The sequence below is a fragment of the Lissotriton vulgaris genome, chromosome 2_1 (genome assembly GCF_964263255.1).
Source record: "Lissotriton vulgaris chromosome 2_1, aLisVul1.2, whole genome shotgun sequence".
NCBI lineage: Eukaryota > Metazoa > Chordata > Amphibia > Caudata > Salamandridae > Lissotriton > Lissotriton vulgaris.
In genome coordinates, this window is record NC_141687.1 from 1,297,841,899 (window position 1) to 1,297,858,946 (window position 17,048).

Sequence of the window (17,048 nt, forward strand, 5' to 3'; positions counted from 1 at the left end):
GTATGTTTCTGTAAAGTTAAAATATGTCTTGCATATTGAAGAATGAGTGGATGTATAAGTGTCTGGATGAAGGATTTAGTAGGTGCATGACTGACTGTATGAGTGAGTGATTAAATGTGTCTCACTGAGTGCATGGGTTAGTGACTAAACTGTTTTAATTTGTGCATCATTATATCTGTTGTTCTACAAACTGCTGCATATGTTGATCAGTAGCTATATGAGTAACTGTATGGGTTATTCATTGGTTGTCCAAGTATTTGTATGGGAAACTGAGTGTGTGTGTATGGGTGGCTGGGAGGTGTGTGACTCTGTACATAGATGTGTGAGTAGTTGATTCACTATATGTATGGGTTCAAAAGTGCATGTGGAAACAGCTGTATGTGCGGTTGACTGTGCATGAGTGTATTAGTGAGTGAATGGATATCTGAGTGCTACATGTCAAAGTAAGTACATATGTAAAACACAGTACATGTGAGAGTTGACATATATAAATAACTGTGCATAAGAGCCAGTGAATGTGTGAGTGGCTGTATGGATCATTGTGAACATGTATCAGGGATTGTATAAGAGAGTAAATATGTGTTAGTATATGTTTGAATAAGTAAGGTGTGTATAACTGTATAATTGAGAAAATGGAGGTGTGATTGAGTTTTTTGCATAACTGACTAGGTGTGTGAGTAACTCCATGGATGAGTGACAGTCTGTGACTGTCTGTTTACACTGATTGTATCTAAGGTTATATTAGAGTCTGAAGAGGTTCATGGTATTATCACATGAATGATATCATCAGTGATGTGATCAGTCATGTCAAATGAGATGTTATCAGTGATTTTATCAGTGATGTCATTTGAGATGTCATCAGTGATGTCATTTGAGATGTCATCAGTGATGTCATTTGAGATGTCATCAGTGATGTCATCAGTGATGTCACTAACCATGTCATGAATGATGTAATATGTGACATCATCAGCAGTGGATTGCGGGTGCGCGATATATAGTTAGTGCAACTAACTATATATGAAATTTCAATGGTTTTGTGTGAGTAAAATAAGGTTTTGAAAAGGCTAATCCCTAACTATATAAGGTCTATAACCAATGGTTTTTTCAGTGAATTTTCAAGGTTTTGTAAATGCAAATTCCTAACTATATATGGCCTAAAACCTATGTTTTTTTCTGTGAATTTCAATGGTTTTTTAATAGCAAATATCAAAAGCTGTCAAATGTCAAGTACGTGATAGGTAAAAACTTTTTCGTGTTTATGCACGCTGATGTGCTTTGAACGCTGCCCCCCCCCCTCTTTTCTCTTAGTAGTACTCTCTCTTTGCAGATAGTGAAGAGTAGTTAATGCAGGCCTTTACCCCCGTTGTAATCCGTTGTGCCTGCTTGTCTCTCCATTTGATTGATTGTTATCCAAGCATTTACTGTTTTACAATTGATTCTCTTTGGTTCATTCTCTATTTACAAACAAGCACAAAGTCGCAATACTCTGTTTAGTCTTTGCAGATAGTGAAAAATCGTGAAAAATCGTGTAAAAAAATAAAATTAATCGAGCAAAATCCAATCCAATTAGGCCACTAATTGGATCTCTTTTTGACCTCGCTAAAATAGAAATATTAGGAACAACCCTTCATGAGAAATACGAAAATAGTGAGATGAACTGAGCTCCACACCATGAGGGCTGCAAGACAGCTCGGCTCCGTCACCCACCCCGCCCAAAATAACGACAAACCCTATGCAAATATTAAAAATATATACAACACACCAGCAAAGAAACAGGGTAAAACATTTTATTAAATAACTATTTACATAACTATTTTATAATTTTTATTGCCCGATCCGGCTAGCTCAATCGATCGAGCATGAAACTCATGCACTCTGATAGCAAGCGTTGCTACTGATGCTATGCAGACCAAAACTGGTTTTCAGTTTGTACATTTTTCTAGATTTTTCCATCCAAGGTTGGTTGAGTTTGTAGAACGATGGCTTCAGATTTTCAACATACGGTGTGGTGGCGCGGACTGGGAGGGGGCGGTTCGCTCCTGCCCCCTCCCCAAGTAAGATTTTCATGCGTGAAAGTACGTTAATGGTTTTGGTCCCTGAGTTGCTTCGATGTCACTGCCATTCTCAAATGGCATAAGTTCTGGATGTTGGGTGCCATAGTTCAGAGTTCTGAGCAGCGCTTGTAACACTGTCTGAAGCTTATTTCCACCTACTGCAGCTTCACTATTCTCAAAGTAAGTGAGGATCGTTTGTGGACCTGACTGCATTTGAAAACAATGTGATATGGTACCTCCCTAAACCGCTTGACGGAGGCCCCCGAGGGGCGGTGTGATGGCACGGACTCGGAGAAGACGCTTGGCTCCGACCCCCTCCCCAAGTCTTATAGCACCGGTTTAGCCTGAGATCGCCCCCGACATAGGCGGCCGGCTCCCGGGGTCCGGCGGAACTTTTTGCCTTTTGATGACTCTTCTATTCTGGACCTTGTCCCACAATCCGTTTGACCTGAAGACACGCTGTAGTGGGGCGCCCCTTTACCGTTTTAGTTGCCATTCCGCCCGCTTTTGCTACACTGTGCCTCTTCCGCCATTCAGCTGTTTACCGCCCGCTCTTGCGACTACAGCGTCTCGCTCACCATGTAGTTGAGTTGCTCCCGCTCTTGCGATGCAACGATAAGCGACTGCCACAGGACTCTCAAAATGGCGGCCGGCTCTTCAGATTTGGGCGTGGTCCACTAAAATGGCCCTGGGACACCTTGGAACTCGGACGCTTCCCTGATAGGGCTTGGGTCCCATTCTCGAAAGCGTCCCCTCAGCCGTGAAGATTCTACAAAAGTCTTGGGGGCCCCCGACTCCCGCAGGCTTCTGGTGGGGAGCGGCTGCCATGTTTGCTCGTGGAATGGCCACGACGGACCTACGAGATGGTAGTGCTCTCATGCTGACGCCAGCTTTAGTCTGAAACATCCAGAAACACTGTAGACTACCAATTCGATCAGTTCTGGTATAGCCCCAACATGACCCGGTAGAGAAGAACTTGCCCTCCCCTCTTTGACTGATGGTTCTTGTTGCCTGTCCCCTCTGTTGTCATTTAACAGAACTTTTTGGACTGCTGAAAGGGGTTGTGTTCCGAACTCTGGTTGGTGGAGACATTTTGACTATATTCTTGACCTACGTTGTCGCGTAATGCGTTATATGACACGCCGCGTTAGCGCACCCGGAAGTGATCCGGGGCGCGGCGCGCAGCGCGTAACGTAAGCATAACAGGTCATGTGACTTGTTAATAAAACTTTTTATTGGTTCATTTTACTTTTGTTATTTTAATAATGAAAAGCTTGGTCATATGACCTAAAAAATACGCTTTTTATTGATTTCGAACTTTTTTTTTTAAACATATATATTATAATATTCCAGGCTAATGTACTCTCCCGGAAAATTTACAACTGTCCTGCAAGTAAAATATATTCCTTTTTCGAGAAAAAGGGCGTTTCTTCGTTCCACGACGGAGCCGTTGAGTAAAAGAGACTCGGCCTGCTGTCTTAGTCGCCGATACGCCTGATTATCAGATTCTTATCGATCACTTTATGTTGCAGGAGTGGAAAACACAACTGCCCTTGACCATTTATCTTTACTGCGTTCCTACGTATTATACCTTTTATCCGTCATGTAATTGGACTGCTTTATTTCACTTGCCTTTTACTGATTCGAAAACAGTGACTAAAAGTAAAAACTTTACCAATGTAAATACAACTACCATGTTTTGTTTTAAAAACCTTTATTGTGAAAATGTCAGTATACAAATACGGGCCTATAACCACGTGGGCCGGCCACGGAGCAAACTGAAATCGTATATGATGAGGAGACATTTACATTATAGAGGAACGTAACGAGCGGGCCATTAGGTTGCAAGAACTAAGGTGTCTAACAGTTGCGGAATCGGTGGACGTACATTTTGTAATTAAATTACGACAGGGCCACTTACAAAAAAATCATCTAGATATACATTTGCGGGCAAGTACCATGGGTGACGTTAATTCGAACTTTCAATACTACAGTAATCAATAACACATCAGAACTTAATATCAATAGGGATGTCAAAATATTCAATCAATTCTCGTCCCCGCCCGCCATGAGCATCAAAACTGCATTCATATCTTGTGATATCAAAGTTGTTCAACCAGTACACAACAAGGAGTTACGAGTCCCATTTATACCGGCGCCATTTTGGGCGAGGCTGGGCAGGTCCAAGATATAGTCAAAATGTCTCCACCAACCATCGGCCAGACCAGAACCCATTTCGGCCCTTTATGCTACAAGATGGTGTCTTCCATTCAGAAAATATTGTTGGCAGCATTTTGAAAGGAAAGATAAACATCCGTTCTCCTAGTGAGTCTCACATTGTTACATTTAGGAAGAATGTTGAAGAGTAGTATGTGGAAAATCTGAAGCCATTTTTCTACAAACTCTCAATCAGCCTTGGATGGAAAAAAAAATCCTGAAGAATGTACAAACTGAAAACCAATTTTTGTCTGTATAGCATCAACAGCAACGCTTGAGTCAGCTTTGTGGGAAGCCGCCATTTTGATTCAATCAATAACGTCCCCCTGCACACATTCAGGGACCTGGTCGTGTCTTCAGTTGAAACGGATTGTGGGACAAGAAGCAAAAAGGAAAAGGAAAAAAGTTCCGCCGGACCTCGGGAGCCAGCCGCCTATGTCATGTGCGATCTTTGGCCACACCAGGGCAATAGTGAAGCTGCAGCAGGTGCAAATAAGCTTCAGACAGTCTTACAAGCACTGCTCAGAACTCTCAACTATGGCACTCAACATCCAGGACTTGCCATTCGGATCTTGGCGCCTTGTGCTGGTTCCGACCTATTCACACATCGGTCCACTACTGACATCACCTCATAAGCCAACGGGGCACCCCACGCCGACTTTCGGCGCAGCATTGTAGGATGGCCACACCAGTGCGGCAACTTGCTGAACACCACCTCGGTGCCATCCGGATCTCGGCGCGTTCGAGTCACTGTACCGCAAGAGCGGGAGAAACTCAGCTGGACACGCCGTCTTTCGGCGCAGCATTGTAGGATGGCCACACCAGTGCGGCAATTTGCTGGACACCACCTCGGTGCCATCCGGATCTCTGCGCGTTCGAGTCACTGTACCGCAAGAGTGACCGCAACTCAGCTGGACACGCCGTCTTTCGGCGCAGCATTGTAGGATGGCCACACCAGTGCGGCAATTTGCTGGACACCACCTCGGTGCCATCCGGATCTCGGCGCGTTGTGCTGCCTTCGGCCTACTGTAGCCGCAAGTGCGGACGCAACTCAGTTGGACGGCGAGTGAAAAGATAAGGGGCGCCCCAATGCAGCCGAGGAGCCTCCATCTTGGGGGAGACGCACAGCCCCCACTGACTGACGCGACCTCACAGGCCAATGGGGCGCCCCACGCCGACTTTCGGCGCAGCATTGTAGGATAGCCACACCAGTGCAGCAACTTGCTGGACACTAACTCGGTGCCATCCGGATCTCGGCGCGTTGTGCTGCCTTCGGCCTATTCGCACATCGGTCCGCTACTGACGCCGCCTCACGTGCCAACGGATTTTCTACGCTTTTTGTAGCCCTATGCCGCATAACAGGTCATGTGACTTGTTTATAAAACTTTTCATTGGTTCATTTTACTTTTGGTTTCCTAAAGATGGAAGGCTTGGTCATATGACCTAAAAATAACACTTTTCATTGGTTTAGAACATTTCTTTTCCCAAACGATGAAAGCCCCACCTTGTTTCTGGATGTTTCAGACTGAAGCTGGCGTCAGCATGAGAGCACCACCATCTCGTGGCTCCGTCGTGGTCATTCCGCGAGCAATCATGGCAGCCGCTCCCCACCGGAAGCCTGCAGGAATCGAGGGCCCCCAAGACTTTTGTAGAATCTTCACGGCTGAGGGGACGCTTTCGAGAATGGAGCCTAAGCCCTAGCAGGCAAGCGTCCGAGTTCCAAGGTGTCCCAGGGCCATTTTAGTGGACCAGGCCCAAAACCGAAGAGCCGTCCGCCATTTTAAGAGTCCTGTGGCAGCCGCCTATCGCTGCACTGCAAGAGTGGGCGGAAGTCAACTACATGGTGAGCGAGACGCTGTAGCCGCAAGAGTGGGCGCAACTCAGCTGGATGGCCGCCACCTGGGGAGGCCCGTTCACGCCGCCTCCCCCACGCCCCACCGGGCCGCCCCACGCCAATTTTCGGAGCAGCATTGTAGGATACCAAAACCAGTGCGGCAGTTTACTGGACATCACCTGGGTGCCATCCACATCTCAGCGCGTTCTGCTGCCTTGGGACTATTCGCACAACAGACCTCTACTGACGAGGCCTCCCCCCGCACCACCCGGGACGCCCCACGCTGTTTTTCTGAGCTGCATTGTAGGAAACCAAAAACCAGTGCGGCACCCAGGTGACATCACCTGGGTGCCGTCCAGAACTCAGCACGTTGTGCTGCCTTGGGACTATTCGCACAAAAGACAGCTTCTGACCATTGTTGCTTTTTTTTGTCAAAAAATGTTTAAATGTATTTACAGTTTTTGTTGCGTTCGTTATATTTAAAAGTTAATAAAGTTTTATAATCCTACTTTGTTGGAGTGCTATATATTTTTTAAAAATCGGGTGAATGGGGCCTTGAATCGGGTTATTGTCATGTGTGGGCTTTGCAAGTGTACTGCTACAGGATCGGACATTTCAAACTCAAATGCACGTTCTTTTTCTTACCTTTCCGAAGCATGGAGCGCAATAGCAGGCAGAGAAAGGGTGATGCAAGTGTTGAACACTGCCTTGCCTGGCAAGTTGCTGGCAGTGCCCCCCCCCCCCCGGCCCGCTCCTGAAAGAGGACACACACACACCGCCGCCCGAGTACTTCACAGATCTTTAAAAGACCATGCGCTTGTTCATGAGGCTTAAATGGTTTATCACCCCTTCTAGAACCCCTGCATCGACCCTCTGACGTTTCCTGGAAGAATTACCACATAACACAATACCAAGCCCTGTCACCTGAAACCCCCGAGGAATCGTGGGGCATATTATCAAGGGGGTTTATCTCCGCTTTTTTGGCTTTAAAAGCCAAGAAAGCGGAGATAAAATTATCTCCCTATTACCAAGCTGTCGCTAACACCAGTTAGTGACAGCTAAAAGGAGATAGGGACCATCTTGGGCCCCGCTTTGCATGTCAGTGATATTTATCACTAATGACATGCAAAGTGGGCGTGCCAAGATGTTAGCGACTGGAAACAGTCCCTAACATCGCTATCTCCTATTACCAACTTTTGGAGAAATTCGCGCTAAGCGCGAATATCTCCAAAAGCTAACACCTGCCCTGAGCAGTTCTTAGCCATGTTATCCAATGGGAGGTGGATAACATGGCTAAGAGCATTTGCTCGATAATGCATGAATATCGCTGACTTTTCAGCGATATTCATGCATTGCGGCCGTTTTTTATCGCATTTGCGATAAACTTTGCTAATAGCAAGGTTTATCTGCGATAAAAATCGCAGATGTGCGGCGATAATTTTTGTCTCTAAACAAGTTAGAGACAAAAATTATCGCTAGTTGTTGGTAATATGCCCCCGGGTTTTTGCTTGCAGAAATCGGGAGGCGGGAGACTAGCACTGAAATCAGTAGTCTCACGCCTGAATCGGGAGGGTTGGCATGTCTGGATTCTCTACAGCTGGGGCCATAAACTACATCCGCAGGGCTAGGTGATAGCCTGGGACCGGCCTGGCATCTAAAATGGGTGCCGTGCACGACAAAATTGTGGCATTGGAAAAAAGGCAAGATGGCGCAGACAATGTTTATCAATAAGGATTCATTTATAACAAAATATTTTATCGCACTGACAAATTGGCGGTCAACACTTCCTGATTTCCATCGAATCGAACGTTAACAGACGTCACGCAGCAAAAAAAAATAAAAAGCTCACGCACAGCCGCTGGAAGACATGTATCAACATATATGAGCCTCCTCAGCCACCCTCAGAAAACATAAGGGATCAGGATACGTCTCCCGCACCCCCTTATACCTAGTAATTTAATTAAAACAAAACACAAAATGGCGAATTCCCGTTTCGCTACCAGTTTGCGGCCCGGGAAGCGCTTCTACCTGTGAAAAATCATTTTTTTTTCCCCACGGGACCCTTTAATAACCCCAACATCATTCCTAGGGGGTCAAGAGCGGAATACCTTGCCCCCTTTCATTAAATTCCCCCTTCGTTTTTCACCTCTTCTTCTCTCTCGATCCTACCGAGAGACAAGATGGCGCACGCACAGCCGCTGGAAGACATATATCAACATATATGAGCCTCCTCAGCCACCCTCAGAAAACATAAGGGATTAGGATACGTCTCCCGCACCCCCTTATACCTAGTAATTTAATTAAAACAAAGCACAAAATGGCGAATTCCCGTTTCGCTACCAGTTTGCGGCCCAGTTCGCGGCCCGGGAAGCGCTTCTACCGTGAAAAATAATTTTTTTTTTTATTTTCCCCACGGGACCCTTTAATAACCCCAACAACATTCCTAGGGGGTCAAGAGGGGTATACCTTGCCCCCTTTCATTAAATTCCCCCTTCGTTTTTCACCTCTTCTTCTCTCTCGATCCTACCGAGAGATAAGATGGCGACCGCTCCGGACTGTTTAGAATGTTGACAGACACCGGGGAGCCAATCAGCTTCGCATCGCAAAGTTCCGTTTCGCGAAAAGTAAGCGGACCGGAGCGCAGCCCGGAGCGCTGTTACAGATATATATCTTGTTTTGAACGTTAATTTCTCAAAATCCACTCGAGCACATATATTGAGACCTAGCAAAGGCACATCGGGCTAACAGTCCCTACAATTTTGCCAAGTTTCGTGCAAATCCATTCAGCCGTTCGAGCTAAAAGTGAGGCCAACTGCCCTATGGAAATTACCATGGGGAAAACGCGTTTTGGTACCCCCCTTTTTTCTCGGCCCCCCTTGAGGAAACCCCCCCACATTTTCAGGGGCTGCTCAGAAACAAAATGTGCCATTTTCCTGAAAATTTCAGCCGATTCCGTCCACAAACGCCAAAGTTATTAGACATAGAATTTTCAAAAATCCCATAGGGAAAAAATCCTAACTATATAGACCTACTGGCTATCGCCAGTAGGTAATATATATATACATATATTACCTACTGGCGGTCGCCAGTAGGTAGTTTTAGTTAGGATTTTTTTCAATGTTAAATCTCAAAATTCTATTTGGAATAACTTTGGCGCCGGTTGACGATCTGCCTGAAAATTTCCTCAAAATGGCCTTGCGGCGTTCCGGTCCTTCCCTGAAAGTTTGGGGGGGATTCGTCAAGCGGGGGCCGAGATAAAAGGAGGGTCCCAAAATGCATTTTCCCCATGTTAATTTCCATAGGGCGGTCGATTTCACTTTTAGCCTGAATGGATTTCCACCGAACTTGGCAAAATTTTAAGGACTGGTAGCCCGATGTGCCTTTGCTATGTCTCAAGATATGTGCTCCAGTGGATTTTGAGTAATTTAGGTTCAAAAAAATATATATATCTAGAGCTGCGCCCCCGTACGCGCACCGGGGAGTGCTCCAAAGGCGCCACGCGACTTGCGTACGGAAAGCTGATTGGCTCTCGGGTGTCTGTAAACATTCTAAACAGTCCGGAGCGGCCGCCATCTTGTGCCTCGGTAGGATTGAGGTGGTAAAAACCAAAGGGGGAAATGAGCAAAAGGGGGCAGGGTACACCCCCCCTGACCCCCTAGGTTTGTTATGGGGGCTATAAAAGGGCCCCATGGGGCAAAAAAAAAAGTTTTTTTTGATTTGCCCGGGGGGAGCGCCCGGTACGCGCACCGGGGAGCAGACTGGGGAGCGTACCATGGAGAAAAAAGAATGACACTTTTTTTTAAAAAAAATAGCATTTTTTTATAAATTGGAGGTAGTTCTGAAAAGAACTTTTTGTTTTGTTTTTGTTGTTTTATATTTTTTTATACTTTTTAAAACGATTTTTAATTTTTTGGGGATTTTTTTCAGGGGAAAAACAAAAACAGGGATTCAAAAACTGCTCAACAGGAGCAAAAAATGAGAAAATTTAGGGACGGGGAGAGCATTGGTGCTCCTGTCTCTTTATTGCAATGAGTTCAACGCTCTGCTCCCCATAACAGAGTAGTTTGTCACAGTCCATGCATAAAAATGTTATGCCTGCAAAGACCGGCTGCACATTAGGGACCATTCTTGCACGTGTTGTTCCTGAAGGTGTTGCTCCACCAGTGGAGGTGCTGCCGCCATCTCTTGGTAAATTCCGTGCCAGCTCCCTGACACTCTCCCTGGAATAATTTTTTGGGTGTCTTCTTTTGACATGCCTAATTAAATTGGCATTTCCAAAGCTATATTTTTTTTGAGGATTGCCTCTGGATAAAATACTGCCACATAATTTACAAGTTACTTTACTTGCATTAACTTTTTCTTGTCCTTCAGGGATTTCATAAAATTTCCAGATGAAGTGGTTCTTTGTTTTCTGGTGAGGAGGGTCCTCTTGCAAAAAACCATCTGAATCACTGCTGGATGACTCCCTTGCAGCCATTGCTGTAGCTCAGGAAAATTATGAGTAGATAATTCACAAAACACCTCTTGCTCTCTCCAAGTGCAAATCAATTGTGAGAGAAATGGGTGCGTTTCTCAAAATTTTGAAAAAAAAATTATTGAACCAATGAAAAGTGTTATTTTCAGGTCACATGACCAGGTGCTTCATCATTAATAAACCAAAACTGTTATGAACCAATAAAAAGTGTTATTTTCAGGTCACATGACCCGACACGCTTACGCTACGCGCCCCGGGTCGGGTCGCGTAAGCGCGTCGCATGTTTACGTTGCACGATCGTATTCGCTCGAGTGCTTCCAGGTGCGCTTACGCCATGCGTATCACGTGGACGCGGCTACACGATACGTCACGATCATGTTTTCGTTCGCGATATTGGCGCGTACAGGACGCTCCCCGGAGCGCGCCCCGGGGCGCTTTATAAAAGTACGCTTTTTGGGGCGCTCCCCGGGGCGCGCACCGGGAGCGCTCCAAAGCAAAAAATAAAAAAAATTAAAAATTGGGAAAAATTGTAGGGACTGGTAGCCCTATTCTTAAGTGGTTTTTACGAAAATTAACTTTGAAAAAATATATATTGTGCTACTTTAGGCTATATATATGTTAGAGCCAAAATGTAGCCCAAATGTTACCCAATGTAGCCCAATGTAGCCCAAAGAGGGCCACCAGAGAAAAAAAAAATATAGCCGAATATCAGCCAGATGTAGCCCAACTGTAGCCCAATGACAGAATGTACCAGAGTGTTCTAAATAACTAGAGCGCTAACAGTCTTACTTATAAAGTGAGACTCATAGTTAGGAATTAGCATTAAAAAAAACTATTAAATTCACTGAAAAAACCATAGGTTTCACACCAGTTATAGTTAGGAATTAGCATTTAAAAAACCTTTGAAATTCACTGAAAAAACCATAGGTTTCACACCAGTTATAGTTAGTAATTAGCATTTAAAAAACCTATTAAATTCACTGAAAAAACCATGGGTTTCACACCAGTTATAGTTAGGAATTAGCATTTAAAAAACCTATTAAATTCACTGAAAAAACCATAGGTTTCACACCAGTTATAGTTAGCTGGAAGTTTTACTTGCATAAAACCATTTAAATTCCCATGTTATAGTTAGATGGACTCACTATAACTTGCGCGTGCAATGCACTGCTGATGACGTCACATATTACATATTCAGTATATATATATATATATATATATATATTTTTTTTTTTTTTTTTGCAGCAAACGTCCCAATATGAGAGGAGCGGCCAAAAGCTGGTGCAGGCGGCGAGGTTCGGGACACCCTCGCAAATTTGTTTACAGCAAAGTTTTCTTCAAAGGAAGACATAGCACACCACCTCAGATATAAGACTTGATGTTTATTTCTTGTAGGTTCCCCACCAAAATCGCTCGCTCATACAGTCAATCATGCACCTACTAAATCCTTCATCCAGACACTATACATCCACTCATTCTTCAATATGTAAGACATATTTTAACTTTACAGAAACATACAGTCACTGGATGTTGTCATCAGTGATGTCATCAGTGATGTCATTTGAGATGTCATCAGTGATGTCATCAGTGATGTCACTGACCATGTCATGAATGATGTAGTATGTGACATCATCAGCAGTGGATTGCGGGTGCGCGATATATAGTTAGTGCAACTAACTATATATGCGAATTTCAATGGTTTTGTGTGAGTAAAATAAGGTTTTGTAAATGCTAATCCCTAACTATATATGGTCTATAACCTATGGTTTTTTTCAGTGAATTTCAATGGTTTTTAATATCAAATATCAAAAGCTGTAAAATGTATTCTTCTTTTAAATGAAAAATATATTTTATATGTTTTTATTATAATTTGTGTATGCATCTGCCAAACCCTGACCTCTTAATAGTGCACTGTGGTGGAAATGATTTTGGGACTATGACTGGGGTTGGTCTGGAAATGCTTTTAAAGGACACCTTTCATCAATTGATGACACTTTTTCCCCAAACTGCCTTGGTATATTCCAATATATGCCAAAGACAGAAATGGAACTGTTCCAATCAATTTTTTCCACAATTTGAGAAAACACGGAAACATGTGAATAAATCTGTTTCTGCTTACATGAGAGACTTTACAATGGGTTTAATATACAACAATAACTTGCGTTACAACATGCAAGACATCTACAGAGGAGATGGTGTGCACTTCTCCGATGAGGGGAATAGAATATTCCTCCTGAATTTAAAACTGTGCATTGGAACCTACTTGTAGGTATCAATTTCCTAAGCCTCCACCTCCTCTCAACTGTCGCATGGCAAAAATCCGGTCTCGTAAAGAAGGTAACCCCCTCCACAGTTCTTTTACTATCTGGTCTGGCTTTCTGAATAAGTTCCTCCCGGAGCAGGAAATTCCCAACATACACAAGTATTGCTCTGGGTAGTGTTGCTTTAGAGCCCCCTTCGGCTCCGTATGGTTTACGCCGGATAAAGGGGAACCTGTGCGCCCTCTGGATCTCTACCTCCCACTGCCACTGGGATTCAGGAAAAGCGTCCTTTAGTAGTTTAACCACGAACCCCCTAGGGTCCTGCCCTTCAAGCCCTTCTGCCACCCCCACTGCAACCAGGGCCAGAGGCTGAGCTCCACACTCCAACTTCCGTTCCCATCACACGCTCTCAGCCGCAGCAGGCACTTGTACGCTAGGCCACGAGGGGGGGGGTCTCGCAGGAGCAGACAGCCCCCACCTCTCGCCCACAAGCAGAGTCACCGCCATCTGCCAACACGCGGACCGAGTACCATCACGGGCGGCAGCTCACTGCCCCGCTACTCCTCACCTCAACTGCTCTTTGGAGGTGGCCATTTCACCAGGCAGGGCACCACGTGACTTCTCTAGCTCCCGGGTTGATCTAGATGGTCCCTCGCTTCCACCAGCACAGCGTTTCATTTCGGCTCCCACAGCCCTCCGGTGACAGCAGCGTCGCAGTTCACTCGGCCGCCCGCAGCCGCACAGAGGGAGGCCGACTTGCCACTCTCGGGAACACAAAATGGCGAGTACTCCTTGCATTCCTCAACTCCTCAGCCTGTACCTGCCAACAACCACTGCGGGCTGGAGCTCAGATCACGGCGCAGTACACCAGCGATGACCCGACTTCAATACTCTGCCGAAGACGCCTTAAAGTTACAACCGCTCCGCAAGCTCACCACAGCAGGGGACTCTCGCGGGGTCCACCGGCTGCAGCAAGGCCGGGGCCGGGCAGACCGAATCACTGAGAAAGCCACCAGGGAAGCAAGAAAGGAGCCCATCTCCGGAGTCAGGACATCGGCAATCAGCGCCTCAGTCACTGGTAAGCGCAGATGGGCATCAGGGAGGGTGATTGAACAAAGCTGATGGCTGGCGGCGCTGGAGGGATAGGAAAACACGTACTATCTTGCTGCGATATTGGCCACACCCCCTCCTTGTGGGTTTAAAGTGCCCAAATTTAAGATCCAAAGCTCTGAAATACCCAGGATGGTCCCTGGAAGGTCTGGACCACAATTCCCACCATACACCTAGTCAAATCCTTAAAAGACCACTGGACGCACTCCAGGTTAGTGGAAATGATGCAGTTGGGCTCTGTAACCTTTAGTTGCAGGGAGCTACTCGTAAATTGTTCTAGAAGACACGCCTAGTCCCCTGGGCTGTAGTACCAAAGTGTGCCGCAGGCGCAGTCATTCTGAGTGCAGGTTTTTGGGTGCAAATTTAGGTTCCAGCGGGACAGTGCTTCTTTTCCTTGTAGTCTCATACAGCAGAATGGAGAGGATAGGCACCTCTCCCATATTTAATCTCCGCTTTGGGGCACCCACTGACAAATGGGATGAAGGGTGCCACCCTGGTGCAAGATCACTTCTTTCATAGTGTGGCATCTTCTTGTCCTAGAAAGCACTATTCCTCCAAAATCCATCATGTCTTAAATCTCAGCATAGAGAAGTGAGAGCTAGCTAAACCAACTCACAGTGCGACTCATTTCCGTAATCCTCGCCCCCTCCTCACATCTGCAAATTCCTCTCCTTAGCCTGTCATTTGTCAGGAAGAGGGCTGGGCCTGGCTGGCATTTTAGCTTGTTCTGTTCTTTTTTGAAGCTCATGCATTATAGTCCATCATCCTGCTCAGGCATTTCTTTGCTGCTGCAAAACTCCCACCATCAGATAACCTCTGCCTAGCGAAGGCACTTGTCACCTAATGAAGGCAGCCTGGCTAAACCTGTTAGAGCTGACCAATCAGGGAAGACTGCAGGAAGGCTGGATGTTGGCTTGCAAAAACGAAAGTTGTATAATTTATTTTCTGGACAAGTTATGATGAATTCAACAATAGTAATCTATTAGATTTATCAATACAATTTTCTTAATTCTTTGAATGATATTTATTCACTTCCTAGCAATAAATATGCATGCATACAATTTTGAAATGTTAGCCAATGAGCTAACTATCTAAAATGGGGAAAGAAACAAAAGGGGCTAATTTCCCTCACCAGGGTTTCATAAAACATCTTTTATAAGGACCCTGCTTTCATTTACATGTCTGCCCCCTCTACCCCTGGGATGCATAGGGGAGGTCTGGAAGTACTTAATATTTAAAAATAATGTAGATTGACACTTATAAAGTGCCCATGGCACCAAAGTCAAGTTTACAGTGAATGCACTTTTAAAATCAGGGCAGCAGAGCAGGGCTTCTTTTAAAATGACCTCAGACACTCAGCAGTGCACAAGTGCAATCAAAGCTGCTGGCCTCTAAACTCCCATGCCCTGCTATATACTAGATTCTCATAAGTAGATTCAATTCCCCTGCCCTCTCATCTACTAGGGGTTTATAGTGTAGTTCATACCAATGCTAAGAGTTTACTTTTACAGCAGTCTACAAGCCAAGGCTGCATTTAAAATGACAGACAGCCACTCTGCAGTGCACACATGCAAACTGCATAAACTCGGCTGGCCTTCTCAACCCCCATGCTGTATTATCTACTAGGGTGTTATGTAGATTAATCTCCCTTGCCCTATTACTTACTAGAAACATATAGGGTAGGTCAGGCCAATTGTAAGTGTTGCATAAAATATAGTGTAACCTACACATATGTTGTGTTTCAGACATAACACTGGACTGGGCCTGCCAGCAGTTCCCAGGGCACAGTCCGAGTCAGTTTTCACCAGTATCATTCAGCAAAAATGGGAGTGAGCAGGGCAAAAAGATGACTTTCCCACAATTATGGTTTACAAAATAGCACCATTGTATAAACAGATGGCAACCATACACAGATTTTGTTGGTGCAGTCTTAAATCAGATACAAGAGGATAATGAAGTTGCAACTGCAAATGAACTGCAGGAGCTAAGCAATATAAAAAATGCTATTCTCTGCAAAAGCATAAAATATTGAAAACAAGAAAACAAGTATTTTTGGCATGAAGGCATTTCAGACCATGTATGTTATATACCACTCAAAGTATATCCAGACCAAAAAAGTCTCTAATTCACTTAAAGACTAGGAGGGATTTTGGATTAGCCTTGCAGTTCCAGGCCTTAGGTTCAGAGGCATACTTGCTATTCCCAGCCAGGCTTAAAGTGATCACAAAAGGAAAAGTTAGGATGTTTATGTCAGAAGTGAAAGCGCAAGAGTTTATTCAGGAGTTGGGAAGGGAGAAGAGTTAAGGGCCTTATTAAGGTGTTGGAAAATTTAATTTTTTGAGAAAAGGTTTATGCGGTAAAATAAGAAAGACATGAAGAAGGTGGGAGAGGGGTGCGACTAACACAACCAGGAAGCAGCCACACATAGGTCATTGCTGACCTATTTGCCTGTAGGGAGGGGGGGGAGGGAGGGAAGGGGTGGGGAGAGGGAGGGGAAGGGGTGGGGTTTAAAAAATTCAATGGAAATGCACAGTCTGGATTTGTCTTTTAGCACACGTTGATTGCACATATAGTTTGTTATGTATTTTTTTGAGAAGTGAAGGGAGGAGAAAGACCGGAATAGCTGGGATACAAAGAATGGTTGGTTATACAATACACAATGTCTTATAAAATAATCTCTATAAATGTATGTGGTTTAAACGATCCAAGGAAGAGGGCGAATGTAGCAGCCTATATTAGAACTCTACAAGTGGACTTAGTATGTTTACAAGAAACGCATATAGAGGAAAAGCAGATATATTTAATGAATCAATTGGGTTTTGATGTTCTCGCAGCTAGCAGGCAAGGATCTAGGACAAGAGGAGTTGCAATTTTGGGGAGAAGAAGAGAGGTGATAGTTAAAAGAAAGAAAGAGGACCAATGGGGGAGATGGGTCATAGCGAAATTATGTTTAAAAGGCCTCAGGTTTACATTAGTAACCGTATATGGTTCCACTGAGGATGATCCGGAGATATGGCAATTTATAGACACAGAATTAGCACAGTGGCCCGAACCTGTCATATGTTGTGGCGACTTCAATCTACATGACCCTACAAGTT